The sequence below is a fragment of the Gavialis gangeticus genome, unplaced genomic scaffold (assembly GCF_001723915.1).
Source record: "Gavialis gangeticus isolate Ggan-Ray unplaced genomic scaffold, GavGan_comp1, whole genome shotgun sequence".
Taxonomy (NCBI): Eukaryota; Metazoa; Chordata; order Crocodylia; family Gavialidae; genus Gavialis; species Gavialis gangeticus.
The window spans coordinates 25,121,842-25,145,651 of record NW_017729029.1 but is presented as its reverse complement, the minus strand read 5'-3'; the positions used below and the strand labels follow the sequence as shown (position 1 = coordinate 25,145,651).

The following is a 23,810-nucleotide window of genomic DNA, read 5'->3' as shown; positions in this document are numbered from 1 at the left end:
ATATTAGAGGGCCTTCAAAACACCATCCCTGGTACCCAGACTTTAGTTTTATCCACTTTGAAAATGTGACGGTAACTCTAATCCACTTCCATAGCCACATAAATAAACCCTGTTCTAGACGTGTTTGAACCTCACGGAAGTGGTTTTGTGTTAAGTCAGTAAGTGGGTTTAGGCTAACACATGGGTAAAGGCCTGGAATAAACCTAAAGTGTAGCCCTATTTTTTAAATAAAATGGGCTAAATGCCCTGAACAATGTGGATCTTCTGAAAATTTCACAGCCAAAATTGGCCAATAGTACAAGCCACTGCCTTTTACAGCTTGTAAACAAGGTTTAGATCCTATTTTAAGTCTTGTTTCTTGGTTGTGGGGTTTTTTCCTGTTATAAAAAACCTGAAAATCAAAACCTTACCAAAACAAAATATTCACCGTGTAATGTCTTCATTTCTCTTCCTGAGAGAAGGAACCACATGTGACAGATGCAAGTCATATTACTTAATGCAGTACTAAAGTGCTCAAATACTAAATGTGATAAGAGTGAAGACCTAGAAAACCTGAACTGAATGGAATGTCTTCATTTCTCAAGTCTGCTCTTCTTTTAGCCAACTGTACTTCAGCAGCCAGGTTCTATGCACTAGATTTATCCATCTCTACTTTTTTCTTAGTTCTACTTATTTCCTTTAGAAATGTTAAATAATTCTTATAGTTATACTATCAGTCTCAGACTTCTGCATATGTCAGGCTGCTCAAAGCTAACTACAATAGTTCATACAACTTCATTATGCAGACAGAGATATCTGGTCATAGTTAAGGTTGTGACCAGTAGTCAGTTGAAAGCATTGTTTTGACTCTTTGATCTTCACCAGAGTTAAACCAAATTGCCTGGAATTTCCCTATTATTTTTTACAGTCAGGAAAAAGTTTTGTGAGTTTCTAACAAAGGATTTATAACTGTTCAGTTATTAAAATAAAGAATATAGTGCTTAGCTGTACACAGCACTTTTCATCCCAGAATATTTACAGAATCAGTTGCCATTATTCGGGCTATATTACAGACAGAAAACTGTCTCAGAAAAGTGTAATGGTTTGCCTGCAAGGTTTTTTGAATAGATGTGATATGTTTTATTAAACCAACTAAGTAGCTGGAAAAAAGTTCTTGGCAAGCTTTCGGTCACAGTCACACTTCTTGAGGCACAGGGAGTCTCTGCTGGTCTGAGACTCCAATAAAATGGTTTGCCTGACATTACTTAGCAAGTCTGTGGCAGAACTTGCAACAGAATAAAGATATTCTGGCCATCAGCTGACACCATTTCAAAAGTTTTGTGGCCTTTATTTGCCACCTTAGGATTTTCGACTGTATTTTACTCAGTGGCCTTTGAGGACTAATGTTTCAGGGACAAGGAGGGGGTTCATTGTTTGGTTTGGGTTTGCTTGCTTGCTTCTAATGTGGTGAGGGATATTTAAAAATAAAAAATCTTTATTCAAACCTACGAGAAATCTTTAGAATTGATGAACTCCACAAACTGCACAGAACCTAGGTTGTACTATGTCACTGGAGCACAACTGCAGATTTAAAGAATATGAGATACCTATACTTTGACTTGGAAAACTTAAATTCCTTAGAAGAACCAGGCTGGAATATGTATTATTACATGGTAGAAATTAGTGCATAGCTGAGGTCTCTAAGGACCTCAAAAAATAAAAAGGAAAAAAGGAAGAACTATGTCAATTTGTGAATCAAAACTACAAGAAGAACTGAAAGTTGTGAATCACTTACCACAGAGTTGTACAAATGGATTTTAAAAAGCATCATAGGTACTTGTGCATAATATAACAAATGCAAAGAATGCTGTAGTGGAAGACATAGTTTTTTTACCTATTTATTTACCTGGATCCAATTATTTTATCTCAAACCCATTGTAATAAAAACAAACAAAAAAAAGCAAACAAAAAAACCCCACCAAGTTTGCTTTACAACTTTTTTTTTTAACAATGTTGCCGTGTTTAATGTGTCCTGTTATTTCACAGAGTATTCTCAAGATTCTTTTCAGTTTTAAATAATTGTTATGGATTGTGAAGATTTATTGAACAAAAAAATCTCCAGGGCCAGGAAAGAGCCTTTGGCGCTATCAAAAAGGAAGTGGTGCAATAGCTAGCTCACATGAAAAGCAGATTTTGTTTTGGAAAAGTTTCCTTTCAAACTAAGGTAGTTACAAAATAGCTAAATGGGAGTAAAATTGTACATTCCAAATATCTTATTATCCATTCCATAAAAAAAAGAAAATGTTCTCCCCATATGGCCTTAAATCTTTACCCATGCTGTTAACATTAAAAAATCATGTTAGGCTGATGAGCATGATACCAGTTAACCACATCAGAATTGAGATCCTTGTCAGGTAAGGATTAGAAATCCCAATTTTATCTGAAAAATTTATTTCTTGATCAGTTTATACATTAAGGGAAGCACTTTTTGTTAGGTGAAATTGCAGGCTGCTGTGCTAGAATCAATTGTGGTAAAATACTCCTGTAAAGGACAGAGATCAACATCTTTTTCTGTGTGTTAATAGAGCAACTGTAGAGGAAGAACAATTTCCTCAGACAGACTGATGAATTTATGCCTTTTTCACAGTCTTCTTCTAGTCACAAGTCAGGCAATTAAGCTTTAGCTTGGGTGCAGATGAGATGAATATTATGAGATCTCTTGGCCAAATTCATTTTAATATCTGTTCTGTGAGTTTTGAAAATTGTGAAAATTAATATTGCTTAATTCTGTGCAAAAATCAAGGCATTTCAAATGCTCAAGCCAAGCTCTAATCAAAACTAGAGAGGTTTCAGTATTCCTCTTTATAATTAAACACTTTAAAGCACATGAACCCATGACAATAAACATATGCTTAGCTAGTCCCCAATTAACAAAAATGTAGGATGGAAAGTTTTTTTGTTATTTTTGGACTTTAACTACTTTATTCAGGGGTCTGGGGTACAAAATTTGGCCCCTTCAGGGTCCAGGTCCAACATACAAAGCAAAGACAAGCAAATTACCACCAAACTAAGAGCACCATGTCATTACATTCATAACATCACACCATGACATATACCTCTGCTGTATTACACTTCATGCCTAACATGCCATTATGCACTCAGGACACTGGCCACATGGTCATATAGACCAAAGCTCTCTATAAACAAATGATTCCTACCCTACTGTATCAAATCCATACATGTGAGAACACCTTCAACTTCCCACACAAAGAAAAAAGAAGAAAGCAGCCTGGTGAGGGCCCAGAACGTGGCACGAGTTGGGAGTCACAGTCTGACACCAAGCCTGCCTGGTCACCCAGACTGGTCATGACATCAGAGCATGTATTAAAGACAGCCGTCCTCCACATGGCATAGCACTCCCTCAAGTGCCCAGCATGCCTCAAAGGTGGGCAGCGCCCAATGGAGCGCAGTGTGCTCAAACTCCTGTGAGAGGCATGCCCACACCAGGAAGCCAAAAAGATGACTACTGACTGGAGCCAGTCCCAACAACTCAGTTGCAGCAGCTCTTAAGGATAGCCACCTTGGCCTGACCCAGTAGAAAGTTGGCCAGGCAGATGGCACCCCATTCGACCACACAGTATGGGTAGGAGCACACATAGGTGGTCTCTGAGAGGCTCCTGTCCAGTGCCCGCAGTGGCAGCTCAAAGGCAACAAAGAGCAGCCACAGGTGGGGACAGTCCAGGAAGTCATGAAAGAGGTTCTCCTCAATGGTACTGGGGCAGAAGGGGTAGCCCGTGAAGGCAGCTGGGTCAAAGTAGGACGCAAATGTGCCAGTGGCTAGGATGCCATGCAGCAATCACCACTGCAGGTAGTTCTTGGTGGTTGGGAGCTTATACACTGTGCGCCAAGCCAGGTGGGCCAATGGGGAATCTGGCGGCCCCAGGCGCTGTCACCAGGGTGATGCAGGCATTGTGGACATAAAACACCCAGGCATATAGGCTTCTATATGACAGGAAAGCAAAGGGAAACTGGTGTCAATGTCAGGAGACACAGGGAGTGTTAGCAGGGTGCCAGTCCCACCAGACAGCTCACTGGTCACAGCCAAAGTGACTGGGATCATGGGAAAGGCCTCACTTCAGGCATCTGCAGCATGGGGGACCTGGTGTGCCCAGAGATGGTTATCTAGGGTGGCTGCTGCCTCCGGTGTGAGGGCAGCCTGGATGTCACACAGGAGATGGCCTATGCGGCAGACAGAGTGCATGTGTAGCCAGATGGTCAGGGCCTCAGGTGAGAGCCAGGCTGACTGAGCAGGGTCAAGGAGATGCCTCAGGTGGAGCACACACACCTGGATGAGAGTGGCTGTAAGGCTGGCAGAGGCCAGGCTTGGCATGGAGCATCTCAGTGCTGGGTTGTGCACCAGGGGCTTGTTCAGCAGATGCGGGAACTGCAGGTGCTGGGCCCAGGGCTGAAGATGGAAGGTGGCCTGCCAGGCTTGTACCATGCCATGGCAGAAAGCCAGAAGCACCACCCAGTTCAGGAGTGTGAGGTCCAGCAGGAAGAGCTCCTGGTCAAAGCCGAGGGCCCCCACCCTCTGCAGGAACCAGCATACCAGGCATTGCCAAGATAGGTGCTTCTCACTGTAGAGGAGTCACTGAAGGACTTGCAAGTGCAAGGTGGATGCCTTATTCACCAAGTTGACCAGGCCCTGGCCGTCCTCGGTGATAGGTAGGTAAAGAACAGCTTGTGAGAACCAGTGGCACCCATCCCAGAAAAAAAAATTTAGAAGAAACTGAAGCCCCTTGAGTAAGTCTTGTGGTGGGTCAGGAACGGTGCACCAGTGCCACAGGATTACCACCAGCAGGTTCTTTGCAATGAGGACACATCCATGGTAGGAGAGGCTGGGTAGGCATGTGAGAGAGAGAAGGAGCCACCGGACTCCAAAGCACATGGACTAAACAAAGGCCCAGCGGCCTCAGGTCCACAGCCCCAAGGAGCCTGGCAGAAATCTCCCTTACCCAGGTGTTTTGGGAGGGAAGGGGCAGAGAACTCCTGCACCGGTCTAATGAAGAGCCCGGGACAGGAAAGCAGGAGGAGCGCAGAACCGGAAAGAGGAGGAGGAGCGAGCCGGCACACGCTGCAGGGAACTCTGAAAGTAACATGGAGTGCTGGTAGGAGACTCTTGCAGAGAGTAAAACCCACAGCAGGGACTTAGAGCCAAGTCTACTGGCCCTGCGGGGTGCAGAACTGTTTGTTTATGTGCTGGGAGCTGGCGGAGCCCAGCAGGGAGAGTGATACTGTAATAAACCTAATAGAGGGGCACTATAGACTTCCGCGGTACCATAATACATGTTAAAGTGGCACAGGCCCATAAGATGGTGTTATAGATGGACTCAAGGTGCTAAAAGAAGTTCTGGTGACCTCCACAAGAGGCTCTGAGAGAGAGAGAGAGCCACCAAAGAGGGACTGACCGCACGAAGGTCAATTTTGGTTTAGATATTGGCTGCAAACAGCAGGAACTGACACAGGCCAGGAGAGCCTTCTCTGTTTTCTTGTTCTCTTTTTGGTCTTTTGTTGGTTGTTTGCTTGGAACCGAGGACACATGGCAGGACCAACTGGCTGGCCAGACCCTGGTGGAACGGGCGAGGGTGTAAGGGTGGCGGAGCCCTCAGGAATGCAGGACCCCACAGAATGACGGTGAGACTACTAATTGGACTACACATGCAGGTAATGAACCAACTCCGTTAACATCAAGTCGTGGCAGGAGAAACGTGGGCGTGTAGATCATCAATTAGAAGCAATAACATCTTAGTCGAGTGGCAGGCGACATCCTACAGGTCTGCAAGGGACTGCAATACCTGACAAGGCACCAGTGCCAGTGCTGTAGGCAGGCCTCCACCCCTTCTTCAAGGCTGTCCAAGTTGCATGCCATGAAGTTCGCTGGCCCCAGCACCACTCTCAGAATCTTGAGGCCCTCATGGCAGCAGGTGAGGTCCCCAGGCAGATCTGGGGGAGTCATGCTGATCCATGCACCAAGCAGCAGGATATCACTCTTGGCCCAGTTGATATGGGCCAATGAGGCACATTCATAGGCTAACTGGCAACCTATTAGGGCCCACACATCTTCCTCAGTGTTAAGGAAGATGGTCATGTCAGCTGCATAGGCCAACAGCTGGAGCAGTGGGCCAATGGGGGCCTGTGGCCAATGGCAAGGCCACACCACTCAGGCAGCACTGCAGCCCATACAGCAGCAGCTGGATGGACAGGGCATAGAGCATACCTGACAGGGGGCAGCCCTGATGGATGCCCCTGTGTGCAGGGAACAGGGTGCAGAGCATGCTGTTCACCTTGAGCAGGGTGGAAGTGTCTTGATACAAGACCTAGAAGGCCCCAGTGAAGAGAGACCTGAAGCCAAAGGCCTCCAGGGTCTGGAAGAGGTAGGCCCACATGATTGAAGGTCTTCTTCTGGTCCAGAGAGATGAAGTCAATGTCTAGGCAAAAGAGTTCTCTAGATGTGAGTAGGTCACACAGCAGGAACAGGTTGTCTTGTATGGTCCTCCCCGGCATACAGTAGCTCTGCTCAGGCCCAGTAATGGAGGCCATGATGGCACAAAAGCAGGTTGCCAGAGCTTTGGCCAGAATCTTGCAGTCCACACACAGCAGGGAGACCAGCCACCAATTCTTAACGCAGTGAAGGTCTCCCTTCTTGGGCAGCAGCATAGCACCGCTCAGCAGCAGCTGATCAGCAGGACCTTGTTGGTACCTGGTGACATAAAGGTGGTCAAGGTGGGCCATGGTGAGACTACTGGCACTCATGCAGGCTGAGGTGTACTGGTGTGCGTCAGGATGCAGGGTTTGCCAGACATCAGCAAGGCCTGCAGTCTCCAGGGCAGACTACAGCTTGTGGGCTGAGCGCAGGTAAGGCTGAGGACCTGTACAGTCTAGCAAGGCATCAATGGTGCAGTTAAAGTCCCCACCTTTGAGGAGCAGGTCATCATCCTCACTAGCATCATGCAGTAGGGTGGCCAAGGTCCCGAAGAAAGCCACCCTCTCCTGGCCATCAGTGGATGCGTAGACACTGATGAGCAGTAGGGTGATGTGGACACTCAGCAGGCAGCTGGGGATGACTTCCCATGCCACTGCTGTAATATGCTATAGTTGTGGCGATAGAAGAGTCATGACCCCGGCGCTAAGGTTGGTGCCATGACTCAGGAACGAGTGGCCTCACCAGGCAGCGTGCCAAGCCACCTGGTTAACCCCATTGGAATGTGTCTCCTGGAGGAAGGTGATGTCCAGCCACTTCTGGAACAGGAGCACCAGGACAGCCTCCCATTTCACTGGATATCAACAGTCATTGATGTTGAAAGTGTCAATGGTCATGGCTGCCATGGACGTGGGTATGTGAGAGGAAGAGTGAAGTAAGGTGTAGGTGAAAGAGCGCGCACCAAAGAACAGAGCAAAAAAGCAGAGACAGGTTGGAGAAGGCCTATCATGCCCTACTCTACTCCAGGGACCCCCTGAAGCCCCCACTCATCACTCACATGCTGTGTGAGATTCTCCATACTGTAAACCATCTGCCAAGTGCCTAAATCCTGTTGCATAAGTTTGGCCAGCCTTGACAAAGAGCTGGCCAAACCACCCACTCTTCATAGGGGACTGCCCGGGCTGCTTCCGGCCCACCTCCCTGGGGCCAGCCACCTCAAACAAGGCAGCTCTGACAGCCTTGACAAAAAGTGTAGGATCTACACACCACTGGGTGATGCACCCTGCTACATTCTTCTGTCCTTTGGTCTGTTTCAAAAAGGCCAGGAGACCCCCATAGTTGGGGCCGACCAGGGGGGATCTGCCAATATGGGCTGGACATTTCTGACAGAAGCATGGCAAGGCCGCACCCCAGGTGGGAGCTTATGCACAAACACAGTGTCTATACCCTCAATGTCTAGACACATCAGCTTCCTCGCACTGTCCAGGTCGAAGATTGGCATCAAGACAGTGATCCCTGCCTTCTTGCAGGGAGAGAGACCATCCTGCTCTCAAGGTCACTCAGAAATCTGCATCTCCATCTCACTAGCTTCCTCATCCAATTCAGTAGGCTGGGACAGGATCAAGAGGTTAGCAGACTCTTCTGCTGCTCCCTGGGTCAGGCCTCCAGAAGAGAGGCATTCTGCGTAACTCTTACTGCCACCCAACTCCAAAAGTTGGGAGACAGGGAAGGCATTGGGGACCCCCACCATTGGCTCCTCCACCTCCAAGTCATCCCAGTTCATGGTGATGTGCAAGTTTCACTGGCATAACAGCTGAAGCAGAGTCAGGCTCCCCAGCAGGGGCCACTCCGGCACCAGCTGAGGACGGTCCCAGCAGTGATAGGGTGACCTAAGAGGCCCCCTTCACCTTCCTCTCTTTGTTTTTCTTCTTCCTAGTGGCAGGTGACCTACCCTTCATAGGGGATTGGCCGGACTGCTCCCAGCCCACCTCCCCAGGGCCAGCCATCTCAGGCAAGGCTGAGGTGGAGCACGGCTGGAAGGAGGCCTGAGCCCCATCAACCAAAAGGGCCTTGGTGCCACAGTCACTGGCCACCCCAGCCAGGGCAGTTAGGGGAGGCAGGGGGCAAGTGGAGGCATCAGTCCCTTCACTTGGTGGGGCTCTACACTGGGGGGGTGCACACCATAGGTGGAATGGGCAGGGGAGGACCGCTGGATGGTGCTCTCACACTGGAGACCCCACCCCTTCTGATGGAACAGGGGTGAAAGGAAGTTGGGAAGAGCTCTCAGCCTCATTGGGCAGGGCCTGTATCCCAGAAGTGGATGTGCCATCTATCAGCACTGCTGAAATCACCAATGTACCAACTGCTCTCCTCTATGGGCACTGTGCTGCCAGGTGGGGAGAGCTACCACAATGGAAGCATGTGGTCTCCCCAAAGGAAAAATAAAACACAAACCCCTGCCCGTCATGCATGAGATTCAAGGAGTAAGGTAGAGACTGTGGGCCCTCACTGAGTTGCATGAAAACCTGCCTTCAAAAACATGCTTCAGCTTCAGGTCCTTGCTTCCAATCATCAGCCAGCAAAAGGAACTCATAGGAACCCCACAGGGCTCGAGTTCCTTGGCCAGGTCCTGGTCAGTCACATTGGAAATCACCACCCTCACTGCCTGGGTGTCTAGGGGTGTGACAAGATAGTGTACGCCCGCAATGTGCATATTATCTACAGAGATAAGTGTTTGGGAATGCAGCCATAAAAATCTAAATGGGAAGGGGAAAGAGGTGCAGTGAAAAGAGTTGGGGCTGGGGCTTATGAGATTTAGGAAAAAAACAAAAACAGAAAAAAAGATAAAAAGGGGATGGATTAAGAGCACCCCTCGAAAGGCAAGATATAGAAAAAGATAACTCCCCACAACAAATGAGCAAAAAAGATATAAAGAAAGAAAAAGAAACAGTAAAGAAAAAAGCTGTGAAGTAGTCACTTGTGGAGAAAGAAACTGGGAGTGAAGGGGGAGGGGACAGAGTGCAGAGAAAAAGAAGAAAAAAACAGTGCAAAAATGCGAAAAAAAGAATCAGAAAGGGAGATAAACAGAAGCAAGAGACCTTTAAACAGGTGGGAGTCAGAGAAAAAAAGAGATAGGGAGCCAGGGAGTCTTATGCTCAGGATCACCCCACACAGCTCAACGTGAGCCCGGTCCGAAGTATCCAAAGTGGAATAAAAGAAGGAAGGAATTATTAAGACTTGAATAAAGGTCTAGATCAAAATCTTCTGAAGTGATAGCACATGTTCACTTTTATACAATCATTATTGCATGAAGCAGCTCACACAAAGGCAAAGCAAAAGTTATGATGTTTTCCCAGTATGGCCCATTGCATTTCATCAGACAAGACACATGACAAAAACACAATACATACGTGAGAAACATACAGCATTGATCTTTTGTTAGGTTTTTCCCCTCACCACAAACACAGGTTATTTTCTTCATAATTTTATCTTGTCCTTGAATTCATTTTGACAAACAATTTGCAGTTTATTATCTCTTTCTCTCTGTTCCCATTCCTTTCATACACCTTGTTAAGAGTTGTCTATAATTAGGAGCATCAATGTTTGTGGATACGTCTACACATACTACTACTGTGCATGAATAAAATCCAGAGCTTATTGCTCCAGAGTTAATTGCTCCTTGGTGTGCTGTTTGAATGTGTACCCAGGAGCAATCAACTCCAGAGCAATCAGCTTCAGGGTTTATTCATGCATGGCACATGGAGCTGGGTCAGATCAGCTCCAACTGGCAGGGATCCCCAGAGGTCAGCCTGCCAGCCCAGGGCTGCTCCTCCCCTCCCAGCTCAATGTGCTGCAGAGAAACTGGCTGGGGCACAAGGGAGCTTTGGCATGGGGCTAGCTGGCAGGCAGCTCCCACACTGAGGCATCAGTAAGCCCCTCCAGCATCCAAATGTGCTCTACTGCAGAGGTTTTTACCCTTTTTACAGAGGTTGTAAATACAAATACTATCCTGCTGCAGAGTAAATTATTTACTCCAGCCTAATTGGGGTGTGCTTATAGACACTGAGATGTTTAGTGCACAGCTAATTAATCTACTATGTAGTAAACATCTTCTATACACACACCTTGTGGGTATGTCTACACAAGATGCTAATTCCACAGTAGCCTAATAACACTGTGCAGTAACACATCACAGTGCTAATATTCTACTGAACAATAATATTAGGCTACTGCACAATAGCATCACTAAAAAGTGTTCACCAGCACTACGGCACAGTAACTCCAGTTACTGTGAATTTATTTCGTATTTGATTATATAAGTACTTTATTATATGTTCAGTAATGACTGTGCCTAAATGAACATGTAGATGCACCCAGAGAGTATGAATACCAATTTATCAATACTAAAATGAATACCAATATATATGTATTCGGTGAAACAAAAAACCGAATGTTCCGGGACCAGAGAGTAAGAAGCCCCCCAGGAGCTTTAGCAGGTGGCTGGTGTCCGCACCATGGAGAGAAGTGAAAGCAGAGGCTATGTAAGGATGATGGAAGGCATCATATGGATGAACCAGCTAGATTCCCAGACTTACGCTTGCTTTCTTTACTTTTGATAGGGATTCTGGCATAACTGCCTTTGGTGGAGCAAATCCTGGCAAAGCACATGCACCCTGAATCAGACTGCCCCTTATGACTGCTGCTGAGACTTGACTCTGGGAAATGAGCTAAAACTGCACAGAGATTGAGGTGGAGAAAAACCTGGAGAGTAATTGGAAGACATTGGCATAGATAACAGGTCAGGGGGCAAAGGACTGGCTCTCAGCTCAGCCAGGAAGTGCTTGCTGAGGTGGATAAATGGCATCAGTGCTTAGCAGCTGCAAGCTGCATTGGCCTGGGACAGACTATGATGTGCCTGAAGCCGCTGGCCCTGAATAGTGGGCCCAGAGCCACAAGGCACAACTAAAGTAACAGTGGACGGGGGCAGGCAGTGAGGATCCCTGTCCAGACAAGTGCCGAATACGTCAGAGCCTGTTCCTGACTAGACTGTCTCTAGTCATCATATTCTATCAAGTCATGGCAGGTAAGATCTCTGACAGGGACAAGCCTGTGGTTCGAGTCAGGCATGTGGTGTAGGAGGGCTCAGAATGTCAGCACCCAAGCCCCTGCACATAGGCCAGGGTACACATGGGTTTGTACTTTGTTCCTGTAGAATAAATTTGCTATATTTTCAGATGTAGGCACATGGACACAGTTATGGGTATAATGAAGGGCCCCCACACCCCAAACATAAACCTTTTTCTGAGCCACCTTGATAAAGGTGTTTTATATTTCATGTGCTCCCAGATTAAAATTGTTACAGTGATACACAGATGGCACGTCCATCATCTGGACTAAAAACCTGGACCCTTCATTGATTTCTACTTGCAACATTAACAACTACAATCTTTCTATCAACCATTCTATGAAATAATCTTACACCATCAACACAATCACCACAACGATCATTAGTAATAGCACCCAACAAACAACCATAAACAAAATTTCCACAAATGGCCACACATACCTCCATAAGCCTCATAACTTCCTCCAAATCAAATCACCAAGGAAGCTGTGACCTCTGGGGGTCAGCCCTTCATATACAACCACATCTGCTTTGAGGACAAGATTTGCAACATCTGCTTCACCAATCTAAAACTGCCTTTACTCCACCAGGAAAAGAGACTTATTTTTTTAATAAGCTACCTAAATAGCTCACAAATATCTACCTACAAAAAGAGAAACCCCACCCGAGCACATCCCTGACTGGCCACATACGATCCCACCACCCTTAACTGACCATATACCAGCCCACTCCAGAACCTCTAGGAGAGATCAAACAACTATAACTGAGTCTTCAAAAAAAAATTTAAAAAGGAAGAGAAAAGAAAAGAAAAAATAAAGGAAAAAACCTACACCTAAAAAGGAATTCCCCAACACTACCAACCTTGCCTTCCAACAACCTTGTCAAATTCCTCTGAAGCAAGTTCCCAGAGTTCTTACTTCCTGCTGCTCAAATCATCATCACTTGGCATCAAAGCATTCTACATCTAATGTGGCAAAACTTCAATTTGGAAAAGATAATTCAAATGGATTTTCTGTATTGAAGTAACTGGAAAGAACCGAGTATTTCTGCCACCCCCTGTACAAATATTTAAGTATAGCAAAACATTAGCAATGCATTAACAAACCATCTAGTCAGGCTGACAATAACCCAGTTATTAACATAGCTGTGTATATAGTCACTTGGTTACTAGTAGTTTAAATTATTATTATGTAAATGTATCATTTATATACCAGCCATTACTTTGTTACTAATAGCAAAAGTCCTAGAGAGAATAACCGTTAAAACTCCATTAGAGAATAATATATATTTCACTTTTCACTATATATATATATATATATATATATATATAAAGTTCCACTGGAAAGATGGAGTTTATTTATATATAAGTTTTATTAGGGTCAATGCAGAGCTGCTGCTGAGGCATCAAGTCTCTGCTGAGGCATCAAGTCTGAAGAAGCCCAAGCTTCACAAATTTCTTGAATATATAACCACTGCACTGCCTGGGGAAATGGAAAAGTACCCACTGCTCCTCTAGCCAGTATAATATGAGAGGGGACTTGGCACTCTTCTTTAGAGATGTTTTTTTCCAATAGCTCCCTAAATGTTAGAACACTCATACAGTTCACTCTTGCATGAAAGAAGCAAAATGAAGAGAGACGTTGCCTCTCTCCATTTCCATTCTTTGGACACTAACACAGATTTGTCTGGCCTTTAATCTTGGACAGATCTTGTCCAAGATTAAAGGTCAGAATCCTATTAATCTAGGTCAGACTCCCATTTCACTTTAAGCACCCAAATGGTAGTTTTCCAGCCACCACACTGCAGTTTTTGAGATTTAAACCCATTTGGGTGAGGAGGGCCTAAAACTGAGTGTCTTGCTTTCTGGGCAGGTACCCTAACCACTAGCTGATTGGGCTAAAAAAATGGGGCCATCAATTGCTCCCCTGGCATCTAACACTCATTAGAAGGTCAGGTAGATTTGTATCTTATAAACTAAGCCAAGTATGTATACATATCACAAGCTTTCCTGGGCTGAATCTCACTTCTTCAGGTGCTGTGAAAGGACACCCACTAGGGTTTTGCCCAGCTACATTTCAGAATGTACTTGGATGACAGAACTGAATATTTGACCAGCCAGTGCATGGCTCTACTGAGCAGTCACATGGATGTTTGCATTCCCAGACTGGACTGGTAACTGTGCATAAGGGCTAAAAATAGCATTTACGTTGTTGGGTAACTGCCATTTGTGTGTGTAAAGTGAAACGGGAATTAGCCTTTAGTTTTTTCTGTGCCTGGAGTCCCTGTTTGTAAGATACAGATAATACAATTTCCCTTTGTTCCAGAGTGTTGTGAGGTTAAAGTTTGAGGCAACTGGAAAATGAAAAATGGACCTCTTATTAGCACACGAGGATAAAAGTAGATTCCAGATTGATTCTATTCTTACAACCTAGTCCTACTGTAACCTTCTCTGACCTTCTCTTCATAGTTGAGTGTTGAGTGTTGTTGCAGGTGGAAAAATATTAGTTCAGAAAATGGGCACATTTATGAAGCACATAGGAAACAGAGACCCCAGCCAAGGGCAGGATGTGAATTTCATTGACATTAGTGAAATATCTGTTAGGTCATCCCGTCTTTCTTCTCCACCTTCCCACATATAATTGGGTCATTTTGAGTAACTGTCTTTCAGTATATTGTCTTCAGAAGAACCAGGGAGTTGTAAAAGTAATTTGTCCTCTAGTCATCATAAAAAGGATACTTTCAGTTAAATAGTTCTGGATGTGTGGTGGGAAGGATGAAACTGAATTTTATTTCTAAAATGTTTGCATCAATAATGATGTCTAATTAAGGTGTTCATTAAAGTCTATATTGTTAACTTAACAGAAAAAATTCAGGAGTTCTATTACATTTTTCCCATTAAACTAATGTAATTGGTTTGTAACACAAATCCTAATTAGATTATATTATTAACTAGTTCAATCTCAATATGTCTTTATCATGCTTATTATTATGTTACTAAGCAGAAAACCAATTGATTTAATATATTTAATTAAATAACAATTTTCAAACTGTTAAAGGGGACAGTATTTTATTCCATTCCTCAAGCTAATTCTATACTTCCATTTTAAACAATACATTATGCTCATTTTTTCACTAGTGCCAAAAATCAGTTTCCAAAATGGTATGCACACTGATTTGTGATCAAATCAGACCTTTTGGCTGACAGTTTGTACATATAAATGAGAGAGTTTTTTCCCCCATAGGCAAACAGATGTATACAAAATTCCATTATCATTTAAGTATTTACTGCTGAAAATTTGCAAAGTTTACCATTATCTAAAAAGAATATTATGCAAAGAAAATATTTTTTCCTCAAAATGTGCTAAGCCTTCTGCTCATTTCCTATTGCATTGCTGGGTCAGAAGTATAATAATATTCCAGTGCCAGATTTTCAACATCATCTAGTAAATCCTGGATGTAGCAAAGTGGCACAAAGTATTTATAGTTAGTAACATTTGCTCTCACCCACCCTGAAGCCTAAGCTTGTTGTATTGCATGTAATGATGGGTCGCTAAAGAGTGTTAGGATCAGAGAAAGAGACACAAAACTGGCTTTAACCCCCAAGCTTGCAGTGAGCAGGACACATACCTGGATTACAGCAAGAATGCCTTACCATTTCTGATTTCTCTCTTTTCCTTATAATTCTTATTAAAATGCTTGTTCATTATCATTTCCCTTAGATGTTTTTGCTTGACTACTTAGCTTTTCACCTACCCAACTCTGCAGGTTAAGAAAACATTGTGTTCTATGTAAACCTTTTTTAACTCAGGTCTGCAGAAATATTGGTTTTATTTATTTAACATGGTTTATGCATTAGAAAAATCAATAGAGGCAGAAGTAATAAAGGCTAACCTGTGGGTGTGAGCTGCACAGCCAGAATGTTAGGAATAAGGTCATTCATTGTCAAACCAGAAGACTACCTAGTAAATAATATGAACTTCTGGCATTAAGGAAAAATAACCATATTCCCAAGACTTTCATTTGATAAAGAAAACTCTCTGGTATACTAGACATGTGACTCTTAGTATACAGTCAGTTATCTTCTACTGGAAGTAAGTGAAACAGGAATCTCTTCATTCTTTTCTTTAAAAAATGCTCTTATTCATATAATCCAAGGTTGTTCCTTATCTACTAGATTTCCTTCTGACCCGGCACAGAATGACCCTAACCAAAACATTTGGGTCATGGAGGTCAGGTCAGTTTACAACCTCCATTAGTTCTGCCATTATTGATTTTCTAATGCACGTATCATGTTAAATTGAATACAGACAGTGATTGAGCCAACCACACAAGCCAGCATTCAAAATTTGCAGAGACCAGCTGGATGCTTCACCAGTCACCATTCAGGGCTCAGGTCAAGAAAGGGACACTACATTTCCCTTTTTTTCAAATAAGACTAAAATATTTTCACAGTGACTCTAATACTGGAAAATAACGTTAATTACAAATGTCAACATCTAGAAAAACTACCAAGTTTAGGCCAATTGAAAGAAGTAAATCATCCATGCAAATCTTGTGACATTTTTACTCTATTCTCTAGTATGGGAGAATTTGGGGAAAAAACTGCACTTTTGGAACAGTAGAAATGCAAATGAAAATTGAGGAGGGAAATTAGAAAATTGATGAAGGCAAATTATATGTGCATAAATACACTTACAACAGCTGGTCTAGAATGCTGGTAATTTTTAAAGGTATATTTAATTACCCACAAAAATATTTTAAATAAAAAATAGCAAATAAAAATCAAGATTATGTTCTTTAAATTTATTTTTAAGGGGCAAGTGCAAGGAAATAAGTGGGTTTTTAAAAGTCTTTTATTGTGAAACAATTTTTGATCAGAATGAAAATTTTCTAAGAAATATTCATTTTGTCCTAAAATCCATTTTTCCTTAAGAAATACTGTTCTTTAAAATGTTGAACAATTCAATCTTTACAATAACATATATGTGCAGTAGAAATCAAATAGGTAACTCTTTCCTATGGTCTAGAAAGCTATAGGAATAGTATGACCCTCTGCATGATTCAAAACTCAGAGACTTTCCATTGACTTTAGGGGAGTTAACCATCTCCCATGCAATTGATTGAATACATGCAGAAATAAATCACCAAAGAAATGTCACATCACAAGTTCAAAGTGGTAGTAAAAGGAATAAGTCAAGTAGATTAACAGCATATCTTACACATTTACACACACACACACACACACACACACAAATAGATTTAACTTCTTATGTAGAAAACAATTATTCATGTGGCTAATGAATGGGTTTGTCCATTCATTACTCAGAATCAAAACATTAAGACATATTTGTTTTTTTTTCCAGTTGATGCAAAATTATCTTTTTTAGTTCTCTTTCATTTTTGTCTTTTGTTTATATATTGAGCATGATCTAATTTGGGAAAACAGTAAAATGTAAAACATTTGGCTTGGAGACTATATGCTGTAAAACTTGCCTAATCAAATTAAATAGATTTAAGAAACTGAAAATATAGCAATTGGAGGTAATTAAATTCTCCCTCTAGCAAGGTCACATTTTTTCAAAAATTTACTTCAGCATCAAAGAAATTATATATACTAGTGTCTTGTCACAACCTACCCAAGTCAGTGGGGGCCTTTACAGTGACTTCAGTGAGATCTGGAGCACATCTATGTTGAATGGAGGGTACTTTGTGATCCTTTTGGCTGAAAGACTGTTAATATGTTTGGAGAGTCCTTATTTTTGTCTTTTAGGCTACATACAGATGTTACACCTATCATACTTTAAGTGAACAGAAAGTACTCCAAAGACATAAGTAAACAGATATTCACACCTCTTAAAGTATTTTAAAAATGGTGGATTACTCTAAGTTAACCTATGATGGATGAAGAGTGCTTTATCAAATATCTGTGCCATTTCTCTTTCAACTTAGAGTACAATCACCACCATCCCAGGTGACATTGCACTGGGCTCCACTCAAGCCTTGGTCAAAGCAATAAGTTCTGCCTAAGCCACAGACAGCTGGGGGGGAGGGGCAGAAGGAGGGAGCATGAGCCAGGATCTCTCTCCCAGCAGACACCTTGGCCCTACGGTGTACTGCAGCCTGGCTAGGGACAATGCAGGGGAAGGGGTCTGGGTTCTTTCTCCCTGCAGAAGCCCCAGGCCTGTGGCATGTCATACTGCCCAGTTGGGGCTGCCTTGGGAACAGAGTCCAGACCCCTTTCCCCCCGACTAATGTCTCCAGGTTGGCTGGGAGGCCTGTCCAGCTGTGGGGCAAGGGATCCAGGGTCTCTCTCCCTGCAGCAGCCCTGGCCCTGCAGTGTGCCATTGCCTGGCTGGAGGACCATGGGGGAAGGGATCTGCGGTCTCTCTCCCCACAGCAGCCCTGGCCCCATAGCACACCACTTTCTGGAAGGGGTGGAAAGGGTCCAGGTCTCCCCTCCCAGTTGCTTACAGTTGCCAGTTGGCATGCGGGGTAGGGCTGGGAAAAGGTGACACTGATAGCCACCTGGGAGGCATGCAGGAACACTCCCAGTAACCAGTATGGGAAGGCTTTAAGCCCCCTACCTCCCCACTACCGAACAGCAAATAACTGTTTGGTTTCCTCCTGCTCTTACAGTCTTTACATAAAATACTGTAGAGCACTTCCACCAGGGGCTTTTTGAACATCTGTACTTAGCCGTAATTAACTCTTACAGTACATGCTGAGATTACTCCATTTCTTCTTACGGAGATATGAATTAAATGGTAATGAAGAGAGTCTGCATATTGTGACTTATAAATCTAAGAGTTCATTAAGGTCATGATGGGACAAAAGCATTAAACAACCAGCCATATCATTCTCTGGAGCAAAAGAATAGCAGTAGTGAGAAATAAATATGGAGCACATTTCTTTAGGAATTTCTCATTAAGCCTGTTTTGCAATCATCATAAATCAGTACCTAACTGCTGAGTTTAAGACATACAAAGTATTATTATTTCTAAGTTAAATTTTAAATGAATGTTCACATTTTTACTAAATGTGGCTCAATTAAAACAGATCCTACACTGGGTATCAGATAGTTATATATATTTTCTGTCTTGTAAAATGAGACAAATGCTATTTTACAAGAAAGAAGATATATAATCTCATTACTATGCATAGTAGTATTCGTAAGAGAGACAGTTGAATCTGACTGTGAACTAGTGGTAATTAGTGCTACCTAAATAATATAAATAAAATCACAAAAAAATTCTAATTAGTGCTTCCTTTGTCATTTCTTCTCAAATCTGGTAACATCATGTATAGTTACCACTCTATGTGAGGTTACATAACACTTCTAGAGGTAGCTAGCACCATCTATTTATTTCAAATCCTTAGATCAAGGAATGGCAGAAGGTTACAAGCAATTACAGTGGATACATGCTAACATAAAGACTTCTGTGCTGTTATGATTCTAAGCTGTAGAAATGTCTCTCATAACCAGCATCCATTTTTAGGCTGGTTCCCCAGAATGAAAATTTCCTTAATTAACCAAACCTGTCTGTTTTATGACATGTAAAATTAATCTATCTATAGCATGTCATTTGTCAGATAGGAAGGTTAATTAGCACTGGGCAGAATCACAAATAGAACTGCTAGAGCCATCTGCTGTGCCACCTCTAACTCAAGTGGGGGGAAAAAAGAGGTGAATGGAGCCTGGGTCATATTTCAATGGAATAAATAAATTGATTTCTTAAGGTGAGGCAAACCAAAATCTAAGATCCAAGTAGTCCTGTCTTTTGATAAGCTTGTAAAGTTCAGAGGCTGATTCTCAAATTGCATTTCTATTTTTTACTAGATACCCATCCCTACATACCCTGCCAAACTCCAGACTAACACAACTATGCTCTCTCCTACCTTGGGGGTCTCTAAGGGAAGGCTGGATAGGCACCTGGCTGGGGTCATCTGACCCCAGCACTCTTTCCTGCCTAGGCAGAGGGTTGGACCTGATGACCTGTTGAGGTCCCTTCCAACCCTAGCATCTATGAATCTATGAACTAACTGACACTCTATTAGATTCTGAAAAGATAATCAAGATATAAACACACCAGAATTTTGACATATTTTTTTTAATCCAAATATAGGGTCATCCCTAAAATACTTGCAATTTAATAGACTTTCCCTCTAGACAAAGAAAAAAAGTATGTGCAAAGACATGTATACACATAGATATGTGCTCCTGTGAAACAAGCCCTGCCCATTATCTCTTGCTCCACCAAGAATTATAGGAAAGTAAGACCAGAAGGGACCTCAGGCAGTCACCCAATCCAGCCCCCTGCTCAAGGCAGAGTCATCCCTGACTGAAGTATCTCAGCCATATTTTTGTATAGCTTGCTGCTGAAAATTTCTGGGGATAAAGATTCCACAACTTTTCTACAACTCCACCCAATTTGGTATCATCTGCAAATTTGCCAGGCATATACTTAATCCCATTGTCCAAATCATTCATGAAGAAGTTAAACAATAACAGACCCAGAACAGATCCCCTGAGGAATATAGCTATACAAAATAGCACTGTTCCATTCCAACTTCAATTTCAAGGTCTGGATGGAACAGTGTTTTGTATAGAATATAATTTTGAGTCAAAACAGCCTCACTGTTTTGCCTTGTCTAAACAGTGAGGCTGTTTTGACCCTGTTTGACCACAGGGCTGGGGAAAGGAACTCAGCCCACCTGGGTGAGTTCCCAACCCCAGGTGGGGGCAGGGAGTCTGACTCCTCACATCGCGTGGGGGGCAGAGCTCCATCCCCCATGCTAGATTGCATGGGGGGCAGGGAAGCAGCCAACTAGGCTGCCTCACCATCCCCCATGCGATCTAGCACAGGGGATGGAGAGGGAACCCAGCTGGGCTGATTTTCTGCCCCCTGCCAGATCTTGGGACAGGGACAGGAAGTCAGCCCAGCTGGATTGACTTCCCATCCCCAGTGCTATGGTCAAAACTTTCTGACTTTCAAAACATTTTGACTAGCCTCATTTTGTTTTGAGGCTATTTTGATGTCCTTTGTTTCATTTTGATTTTGCTGTTTCAACCTCGAAGTGAGTCGAAGCAGTGTCGAAATGAAATGGCCGTCGAAATTTCACACAACCCTACTGAGGAATCTGGCATGTTCCCTCCTTGCAATGAAACACTAAGTCATTGATGACTAGTCATTGAACATGATGATCCAACCAGTTTTGTATCCATATTATAGTATTTCCATCTAGTTTTAGCCTGTCCATGAGAATGTTATGGAAGACAGTATCAAAAGTGCTTCCGAAGTATATTAGGTTCACTGGTCTGCTCACATCTAAAGAACATCGCCTTCTTATAGAAGGGAATCAGGCTGGCCAGGCATGACTTGTTCTTGGTCAGTCTATGCTGACTGTTCCTCATCGCCCTATTCTCCTCTAGTGCTTCAAATTAGATCCCTCAAGGATCCGTACTATGATCTTTCCAGGTATAAAATAAGGTGGATTAGTCTGTAATTCATTAGATCCTATTTCTTTTTTCTTAAAAATGGGTGATATATTGGCCCTTTTCCAATCTTCTGAGACTTCACCCAACTGCTATGAGTTCTCAAAAGGGATATTCAATGACTCTGAAATTACCTCAGTCAATTATTTCAGTACCCTAGGGTGTATTCCCTCTGGCCCTAACAACTGGAAAGCATCTGTCTTCTCTAAATAATGTATAACCTGTACCTCCACTACTTTAAGCCATGGGGTAGCAACATACAGCCTTGAAGCCAGATGCAACCCAGGGAACCACTGGATCAAGGCTGTAGAGCCAGAGGGCTGCACCTGTGCCCATGTTCACACCTGCAGCCTTAAACAGTAAGGGGCTGCACTGGTGCCAGGAAACTTCCAGCTGCAAACATGCTATTACTGCTTCTTCCTGCCCCACTCTACCCTTCCCAAGGCTGTGGTGTGGGTGCAGTTTCCAGCCTGTAAGGAGCTGCATCAGGGCCTGACAGCTTCCAGCTGTACCCATACCACAGGTGAGAGGCAGGGTGGGGCTGTAAGAAATGGATGTAGGTTCTAGCTGCCTGCCTCTGATACAACTCCCCACTGGCTGGAAGATGTGCTAATACCCCAATTAAGTAACAGGGGTCCAGGAAAAGTGGCAGCAGTGTGGGAGCAGCTCCCACCTGCCTGACCCTGGTGTGTATTCAGAGATAGGCCCATGCTACTGATGTGCTGCTGCTGAAGCTACCCAACCCAGGTTGAACCAATGCCAGATTATTCTGACCTGTAAAGGTTGTCAGCCATTGCTCTAGGCTGTTTAACTTCTTCACTATCCTTCCTGACAATTGCACTCATCATCTCATAGCTAACCCTATTTGTAAAGATTGAAGTGAAAAAAAGGCATTAAATACTTCTCTGAGTCATTCATGACTAGATTGCGTTCTGCATTCCACAAGGGACCTACAGTTTCTTTGGTCTTCCTCTTTTGACATACTTATAACTTCTTTCTTTAAAATCTTGCTTTTATTCCCCTTGCCAGTTGCATCTCAAATTGTGCATTAGATTTCCTATTTTTTTCTCTGCACACCTGTGCAGCACTCTTATACTGTCCCCTAGTAATATGACAAAGTTTCCTCTTTTTGTAGGATTATTTTTTGAGGTTTAATTTACTGAAAAAATTAAATACTAGTAAGACTGGTGTATGATTGCACTTCCCATTCTTCCATTGCATCAGGATAGCTTGCTTCTGCACCCTGAGTGTGGCCTCCTTAATGTACAGCCAGCTCTCCTGGATTCACTTTCCCCCCAGACTTGCATGCCAGGGGATCTTGCCCACCAGATCCCTGAGTTTGTTTGCTTTTTGGAAGTTCAATGCCTTTATTCTGCTACTGTCCTTCCTTCTTTCACTTAGGATCTTGAAATCTACCATTTTGTGGTCCCTATCACCCAAGTTACCTTCCAGTTTCACATTCTCAGTCAATTTCTCCCTGTCTATGAGCAGCAAGTTAAGAAGAGCTTCTCCTCTAGTTTACCTCTCCACTACCTGTACCAAAATGTTATTCACAACTTTGCTCCAAGAATGTTCTCAATTGCTTGTAAACTGCTGTGTTTCCTTCTCAGCGGATGTCATGGTAATTAATGCCCCCCCCCCCAAAGAAGAAAGAACCAGTTCCTGCAATTTGGGAATTTCTGTCTGTAGTTTCAAAAAGCCTTGTCGATCTCTCCTTCCTGTTTAATGGGCTATATCAGATACCCACCATGACATCCCTACTGCTGATCTCCCCTCTGACCTTGGCGCAGAGGTTTTCAACATATTTACCTCCTGCTTTGTACTGCATCTTAGAACACATGTTGTTGCATCTCCTTAACACTGTGCAGGGCTATGATATCCCTGCAAAGGTGGGGGTTCTCCATGCTTTTTCTGTGGCACCACCTTGGGGTGGGCCCCATGGGAGGGGCAATGGCTACTCCACCCAGCTCTGCGGGGCCTCCACAAAGTGGAGGCCCCAGGGCAGTCGTCCTGATTCACCAAACCCAAGGGATGGCCCTGGTTGCAAGCTTTGTCCATTTTCAAGGGGTCTAAGCCAAGCTGCAGAAGCATGGGCAAAGCAGAATTTCCCAAAGTCTGTTTCTGAGTGACTACAGAATTAACCTTTGCAGATGTAACAGCTAGGTTGGTCAGCAAAGCGAAGGAAGCAATCAACATGTCCAGTTAAACCAATAATGAGGTCCAATTAAACAGAGCACAGGCATGAAAGGAGGCATTATAAAGGAAGACCTTATATTAAATACGCCAAATGTACTATATTGTAGCAAAACCCCCAGTTTTTCTTTTTCTTTTCTTTTCTTTTATTGCATTCACTCCCCTTCCCCAACCATTTCAGATTTTTTTTCTCCCTCTCTATTCCCTATAGATAAGTAAGTGAGCTCAAACTTAGGATAAGCTTTAAACATTTTTATTTTTGGTAGCAAGTTTTTGGTTTTGGATATCCACTGTATTATATTGTACTATTATCATTTTTGTATTAATTTTTATTGTTTCATATGAATATTGTATGGTTTAGGCCTGTGTTTTTAAGTGAACCAAAGGCATGTCAAGTTTCCATTTTGTGCCCTCTGCCCGGGCACCCCCTGTGTGTCGCAATTGTATGAGTCACATATCCCTCCCATGTAAATTGGTTCCCTGATGAATGAGTGTGATTGTAAATGATTGAAATACAATGGTAGCAGGCCTCTACTGAA

General features: G+C 43.3%; 1 long non-coding RNA gene across 1 annotated transcript; it reads right to left on the bottom strand.

Annotated features, from left to right (window-relative positions):
• LOC109300401 lies at window positions 1–20,220 on the bottom strand. The gene is made up of 3 exons (XR_002098198.1): window positions 20,130–20,220; window positions 10,807–10,811; window positions 1–12 (listed from the first exon to the last, which is right to left on the bottom strand). It is a non-coding gene; the product is annotated as an uncharacterized LOC109300401 (long non-coding RNA).
• Window positions 20,221–23,810: the final 3,590 nt, after the last annotated feature.